Below are 8,234 nucleotides of genomic sequence, written 5' to 3'. Positions count from 1 at the left end.
GTTTCTTGTTACTGCAATTTATTTTGTGTCATCCTTTTTAATAATAATACACAAGTTTTTCAAAGACTGTGTAAAGGTGGAACAGTTGAAAACTTACACACCAGCTTCTGAACAACACTACTTTTAACTTCATACAATTTACAGACTAACAAGAGGGCAATTGGAATTTACTTTTAGGAAATTAGTAAAAATTAGCAGTTCCCATACCAGCATCCATAGCTTATACACATAAGCAAAATTAGAAGTAAAATTTATACTACTTCACCTTTGTGGGAAGGGCTGTCAGTTCAGAAACTTTAAGAACAAGTAATATGGAAAAAAGTATCTATCAAAGCTCTCATTAGTCTGGTATAACACAAAATTCTTGCTCATTGATTATCTTTGGCAATTAATACAGCAAATCCAAGACAATTGCATTATCTTTTTGTTTAGTGGCTCCTCTAGGGTGAACACACTGCAGCTGGAAAACATGACAAAAGATCTCAGTAACACTGGGACAGAGAAAGCAGGGCAGGCAGCAGGGATGAGTTCCAGAACCTCAGCTGATCTCTTCAATGTGCTGTGGCAATTTAAAGAGCAGGATAAGTAAACTGGTCTTGGGGATTTTCCCAATAGCTATGAGGAATTGCTCTTCTTATCCCACAGAGATACAAGGTTCTTTAGGAACAGCAGACCCACATCTTTATGCCTTACCAGGGAGAAAATGAGCAGCATGGAGTGTCATGTCATGGCAGCACAATTAACTATACAACCAGCTCTTGGACTTTGCCCTGATTCTGGTAGAAAAGTTTTAAAAGGCCATTTTTTAGCAGCACCGAATTTTGTGTAGATAACAGAAACTGAATTCTGACTTTGAGGGATTTTTGCACATTACTTCACACATTACCTTGTGTGCTGAGGCAATCACCATCTGATTTGCCATGCTGGATCTTAAACTGTGCTTTGGCAGGATGCAGCAAGACAAAGTCTGTGACAATTAAATGAGATGGCTTTTGGCTTCTGCACAGTGGCAGAAAACAAGGCAAATACATGCCAGCCCCAAGATGTAAACTCCTGTCTGAGCTAATGCCTCAAGGACATTAACATACAAAGTATGCCTGTGGCATCAGGATGTCCAATTCTAAAGAAATCTTTCCTCACACAACAAGAATCTCAATCCCTAACCAGTGTCTTCTATTCAATTCTCATTGGGAGTCCAAGAAAACTTGCAAGGCTGTGCAATGTTGAGTTCCCAGATTTGTATTAGGAGCCCCTTACTGCCATCTCTGTATGTCTAGAATTTCCAGAATTCCTAGAATTTGTAGAGATGGGTCTCAGGGTCCTGCTTTTCAATGACTAGAGAGAGCATGTCACCCAGGACCATGATCCACTGCAGGAGGTATGCTGTAAAGTCGTATTTCCTTTTCAAATGTATCAGAATTTGCTTTATCTAAATTACTGTGGCTTTTAGTGAGCCAAAGCTCAGCCAGGTGAAAGAGACTAATGGGTGCATATGCTTCACCTGAGTGACTACAGCTCTTAGCAACCAAAGACTCTGCCAGGTGAAAGGAAAAGATAGATACCAGTAGAACTTTCCTGAAAGTCTTTTATTTTTACTCTATAAAACAGCTTTTCTAAAATGTGCAAAATAAACAAAAATCCTTGGTTGTTTTCTTCAGTAGATGAGTTTATTTTATATGTTTAGGTCAAGAAGAATAATTCATTTGTGGCTTTACATTTTGTGGATCAGCCAGCTGTTCTCTGCTTGAGCCAATAAAATTTTTTGCTCATGTGTCCAAGAAAAGCAGCAAATGCAATATGAAAAACCATGCAAAACAAATACCTACTAAAAGTAGGTTTCTTAGTCTCTTGGAAATTGCATTAAACAGTGATTTGAATGTCAGGTTAATAAAGATATACAAATTCAAATCTGCATTTTAGCTGAAAACCTCAGCATTTTTCAACACTTAAAGAACAATGGATTTGGCTTGTATGCATTCTGGTAAATGCAGATGCAGCCATGAGGAAAATTTCTAGAACAGAGATTACAAAAAAAGCTCTTACTGATTAGTTTATGACTCAAATATACACATTTCACATTTTATAATCACAAAGTCTACCTCAGCATTTGGATATCATCTGACAACATAAAACCTAATAAAACATAAAACAAAATAAATTTAATCCCTTTTGCTGTTAATCTTTCTTCCAGCTGCACCAACTCCAAATAGCCATCAAGAGAAGATCTCCATTAGCTCCTAAGTCAGTGCTGCTTTAGAAAATAATGCCCTAAATCTTCTGTGATTGCTTTCCAGCCACCTCACTTCAGAGGAGCTTAATGAAAGATGTATCACACTAGCTCATCACTAGCCCTGGTTCTAACTCATGCAGTTATAGAATTAGCATATCAAAAAACTGCTGGAGGGGAGTTCAGTATCCTGAGGAGCCATAGAACAGCTAGCTGTTAAAGGAGCAGATTCTACATTAAGGGTACACTCCAGGTCTCCCCTCCTTTTTACCAATATTAACAGCAATCAAGGCTTTCCCAATGACATCTGCTATTTTTACTTTAAGATATTGTATATGACTGCTTCAGCTGCCACGTTGAAGGGCAGCTCTCTCCCCTCTGCACTTAGCCCTTTGCCTTTCTAGTCTCAGGGGAACCTCTCAATAACCTTCTTCAATTTCCCACCTTTCTTCATTTTTTATTTTTTATCCCCTTGTTCTTTTTTACCAAAAATAGCTACCAGTAGTAAAATTACAGATGGTTGGGACCCAGCCTTGGATCTTTCTTCCTCAATTGTAGTGGATCTCCAATTGTAACTTCTTTCCTTTTCATGCACAACATGAACTCTGTGGACACAAATTGTATACAGCCCTTGCAGAGGCTCCCCTACATCTGTACAAATTCCCTCTGTAAATCCTCAGACCACAAGATGTGGAGCTGCTACCTCGATTTCTAACAGTGAATGGGACTGGGGTAATTTCAGAATTAACCTGGAGATCTCCACTGATGGGAATCATGAGTTATGTACCTCTTTGAGACGTTAACAAATAAATCCACTCTCAAAATAAAAGTTTAATTGTATCAGTAGAGTGGAAGGTGTCAGCCACCCAAAGAAGATTAAAGTATATCTAAACACAGATACAGTTAAATCCAAACATCAAAAATTCCTCTTGGCATCTTCAAAAGTCCCTTAAAATACAAAATTTCATCGTTCTTTAAAAGACTATTGTTTTTCAACTGATAGTTTCAGATATTTTGAAATACAGCTTCAGCTGTTGGCCAGAACATCAAGTCTCTCCCTAGACTAAAATATCTGAAATATCTGGATTAAAATATCTGAAATATATGCATAATATTACAGGAACTCTGAGCATCTCAGCTTTCTTCTGTTAAAAACTGGACTCTACAAATAAAAAAAACAAAACAAAAAAATAACCCCAAAAAAACCCAACAAACCAAAAAGCATTTAGTGACTTACCTTAACAGTTCTTATAATTGTTTCATTTATGCCTACCAAAGAACAAAACATAATGCTAAGCTAATACTCAGTTTTAGTTAACCATACTCTATTACCGACACCAGACTCTTCTACGACTTTTCTCATCTGTTATTTTTTCTAGTGTTTATTTCCTTTTCTATCTTGACTTTTCCTGTTTTATTTCAATCTTCTGGAAAAAAAATGATGCAGTCCTGACTTGACTTCTGAAGGAGAAGATCCCATACATCTTGTGTCTAAATGACTCTTACTGAAAGATATCAGGCAAAAAAGCTGTAGCAGAAAATGAAATACTGGATATTGATTATGACATTCATGAAAAGTGTTGATATATCATATGCAAAAAAAGGAGTATAAATTAACATCTGCCTGTCATGAAGATGACAGGTATCTGTTATAAAATACCTGCATGGTCTTTCAGGCTCATCAACCTGCTCAAATATCATTCAATTAAAAAGAAAAAAAAGCTAGCAGACAAATGGCAGGCTTTTCCATCTACCCAATCATATGCTATAAAATTTGTCAGCATGGAGCATTCAGCCACAAAGCAGAGAGAGATGATTAAAGAAGTCACATGGCTTTCCTGCACAAAGTCACATGGTTTTCCTGCTAAACTACATACCAGATTTAGGGACAAGAAGAATTTTTCAACCAAGGACTGATGGACACTGTGAAAGTCTTCACTTGCCTCTGGAGAAAAGAGTTGAGCACAGTCTGAAAAGCCCAAGCCCAGCCAATCCTATCCTCAACACCATGGACTTTGAGGTGACCAAGTGGCCATGGATGCTGTGACTGCTGTTAGCAAACTGCCGTCACTGTGAAGGTTTACAAAATCATCATCACCAAGCTATGGATAACTCCTAATTTAGGCAAGTAGGCACAGGTAAAGAAGAGAATAGGGGAAAAGAAGAGCAGAGAGACACAGGGAGAAAGCATTTAGTGAAATTGAAGAAAACCAGATCAGCTGTTTCTGCTGTTACTTGAGAAGGGTGGTACAAAAAGTACCATTAATCTCCTCATCCTATTGCAACTCCTGATGGAACAAGCTCACCTCCTTCCAACTCTCCCCAGTTAAACAACTTTATTGTTGCAGCTTGTGGAGAAGCAAACAGGATTATCAAATTGCATTCCAACAATCACAGGGAAACAGAAAGACCTGCTGAATATTTTCATCTCAAAGCTCAAATGAACCAGGATCACATGTGCTTTCCTCTGGCCTAGGAGAGATTTACAAGCAGAATCCTCCATTTTATTGTGCTAAGTGGTGAGTATAAGTATTGAGATCAGTGGCACTGAGTCTCAACAGTGGTGATTTTCTGAGTTGTAGGAAGTGGCTCACACCCTGCATGCCAGAGGAAAGCACCTCCAAGGATCTTTAGCTAAAACTGAGGGCTTGAAATATTTTTGTTGTATTACAAACAAAATTTGTAATGTAGATTACAGATTTACATTACTGGAAATTTAAAGTACTGAAGTGCATTCACAAAATTGGGAAGATATGGATTATTTTCTCTGATAAGTATTGAATGGATAACACCTTTAATAGGTTTCCATTTTAGTTCTTATTAGATGTACAAAGGGTTGCTCAGTTCCCAGGCTGCATGGGCTCATGAGGATCCACTGAAAGCTTGAGTCAGGCAGACTTGGTATTCTCTGAGTCTCCTGGCTTCATACTCTTGACACTGCTGCTCTCAAAGCTCCTCCTAGAGCACATCTGATGGGAAAAACCCCAAACTGTACAGAGCTCACACTGACAGATGCAGAGGGGCTAGTTGTTGTTTCTGGGCATATGTTTGATTATTGCTTGTCCATGAAACTTATAGACCTCAATTAACACTCAGGAGAGATGTCTCTTCTAATTAAATCATCTCTTAAACATCCTGGACCCCTTCCAATCACAGTCACTTTTTTTCCTTTTGTGGGATGACTAAATTGTTCTTCCAAGTCTTCCAGCTAACCTTTAAATTGAAAACAAGAAAATCTAGCCAAAAGGAAGTTTCCACATTTCACTCAGTCTTAAAATATATTCTCAGAGTTAGTCAGAATACAAATGCTAAACATGAAGACTTTGGGGAAAACATTGAATTTTGATTGAATATCTGTGTTTAAACTCTCTCCTAATTATTAAATAAAAAAAAAAAAAAAAAAAAAGAAAAAGAAAAAAGAGCACAAGAAAGCTCACTGTAAGGTTTTTCTTGAAAAAGCTTCTTTATTTACATATGCAACCACATCTTTTAGACTGTAAGTGTAAAAGTGTATAAAGTGTAAATAAGTGTATAAAAACTTCAAGGGGCTTACTTTCAATCTCAAACAATAAAAAACTTACTTCCTTTAACAGAAAATGTTTTTCTAAATTAGATGGACATCACTGTCACAAAAGATTCTAGCCAGTTCTCTTTGTAGAAAAAACCTTAGGGAGTTCAATTGGACACTGCAGAGAGTGGGATACATGCATAAGAAATCTACATCTGAGCTTTTTACTCCAAGCTCCCTTTATTTCCAATTGAGAAAAATAGGTAGATTAGGGCCATAATTCATCTGTCACTGAAGGTGGTGGCTAAAATAGACTGGATGAATGATGGCTTAACAGTGTCTATAGCCCTTCATCATATCTAAAGGGAGCCTGGGTCACCAACTGGGGCAAATTTCTACACTGCAGATATCAAAACCAGGTGAGCTGGAGTGCACCCTACATGCAGGAGGGAGGTTAAACTGAAAGCTGTTCAGTTCTTTCCTTGTCAAAGCCAAGCTCTGCAGCCAGACATCATATTTGCAATGGAGCAATGACGTCGTAGCCAGGCCATGAATGTGGCTGCATTGTTTGTAGCAGAAGGCAGAGTTTGACAGCTGTGACATTCCCCCCAAAATGTGGCCATGTGCTGTGCTCCCCCTGCTCAGTCCAGCTGCTGTGGCACTCATAAGTGAGATCCCTGGGCAGCAGCCAGCAGAGCCCTGTCCTGTGCTGTGCACATCCTGACCATCACTGCTCCCTGACACTGGAAGTAAGGAAATAGTGCTTGTCCACTTGGAACACTCCTGGCTTTTTCTCCTAGTGAGAACAGTGTCTGACACCAGATTGTTTAGGATCAAATGTTTGATGAGTGTTTTTTCTTCTAAGGTTAGTGATTTCAGTGGGCTGCCAGAAGGTTTAAAGTTTAATCCTCACTTAATGTCATGACTGTAAATGAAAGATGAGCACAGAGCTTTGTTTTCTTCAAGAAATCTCAGGCTTAGAAGAGGAATGAAGAAAGAGAAACAGTGTAAAGATCAGGAAATTATAAAGTTTCCCTCTAAATTTGCTTTACTTTCCCCTTAATTAACATTCCCTGGCAGACGAAATTGAAGGTTTAAATTTTAATTTAATAACACATTTACAAAGGTGTCAGTTCTTTATTCTAAATCAATTCGTAAAAGGAATGAGTATATTTGCAAGTACTCTTCTTAACAGACTTTTCTTTGAAATATTATTACACAAAACATAATGTTTTTCTGGAGTTGCCTCAACAGTTTAGTTTCAAAGTTTAGTGAGATGTCACACATTGACTACACTGCGAATAAGACCTTTAGTACACAACATGGCAGCAGTAGTTAGAGCTGATGCATAACTGCAGAAAAATTACTTACAAAATTACTTTCTTCATACTCAAGAAAATCACTTCAGCTTTATGCAGAAAGGAGATTTGAAGCAGCCAAAATGTTCCAAAGACTCTTGTCACTACATTTTTCATATATTTAAAGAAAAAAAACAACAAAGGAGACATTTCAGTCTATTAACTATCTTGCTTACAAAAAGTCTGGTTCTGCTTTATGCTAAAATCATGTTACATTTCTAGTGTCCTCTTTTCTGTCCCTTTTACATAGTGAGGGAACTAAAACCCTTGGCAAACAGTTAGGGATAGTTTTTATGAATATGTTGATCCACCGATTTTTTCTTTGAACATTAATGCTGTTTATAGTGACAGCAAATTCTTTAGTTATTAATTGACACAGGATATTCGCAATTCCTTGTTGTGTTAGTGGAATGTAGCTGACCACCAGCTTCGTGTTTCCCTTCTCTTAGACAAAATGGAGTAAGGAGTAGGATAGGAAGAAACATTTGAATTTTGGATTTCTGGAGTAGAGGCAAATGAGCAGATATGTAGCATATAAGAAACTGACACTTTCCCCAACAGAGCTCTCTAGGATAATATGGCTTTAGATACTCAACAAAATTTCGTGGCTGGATGTGCCACCTAAAATTTGTCTACTCTTGCTGTAGCCAGGAGAAAATACATTCACATTGTAGCATGCTCTCTAAGGAGGTTTTTATCTCAGTCTTTCTGCATTTGGATATGTTCAAACTGCATGGAGTATTAACCTCCAATTAATGGGTTTTTTTCCTACTCACTGAAAACAGAGAATGGGCATAGCAACCTTCCTTCATTCATATGAAAGTTCCTTCCAACCTCAATTATTCAGTGGCTGAATCTGAATTACAGAAACATTCTTAAAAAATAAAAATAAACAAAAATAGAAATTAAAAAAAATAAAAATAAAAATAAAGTCAATGCAAATTTATTTCATTGCACATTTACATTAAAGCAAATACTTTAAAAATGTGTCTTTTTATGTGGCATGTCTCCACGAGTGAAAAATTAAAAAAACCCCAAGTAACTGCTGAACTTGAAATTAGGGCTAAATCCAGTATCGCATCTGGTAGGAAAAGACAAAATATATGTTATGGGAGGACTTGTTACTCATTGGCCACACCAA

The 8,234-nt window shown here is 37.4% G+C and overlaps 1 long non-coding RNA gene across 1 annotated transcript; it reads right to left on the bottom strand.

Annotated features, from left to right (window-relative positions):
- Nucleotides 1-1,672: 1,672 nt before the first annotated feature.
- On the bottom strand, nucleotides 1,673-4,243 carry LOC306798276. The gene is made up of 3 exons (XR_013773315.1): nucleotides 4,105-4,243; nucleotides 3,465-3,732; nucleotides 1,673-2,440 (listed from the first exon to the last, which is right to left on the bottom strand). It is a non-coding gene; the product is annotated as an uncharacterized lncRNA (long non-coding RNA).
- Between the last annotated feature and the right edge of the window lie 3,991 nt (nucleotides 4,244-8,234).

Source organism: Erithacus rubecula (genome assembly GCF_903797595.1).
Source record: "Erithacus rubecula genome assembly, chromosome: 2".
Classification (NCBI taxonomy): Eukaryota; Metazoa; Chordata; class Aves; order Passeriformes; family Muscicapidae; genus Erithacus; species Erithacus rubecula.
This window is presented reverse-complemented; position numbering and strand designations above follow the sequence as displayed.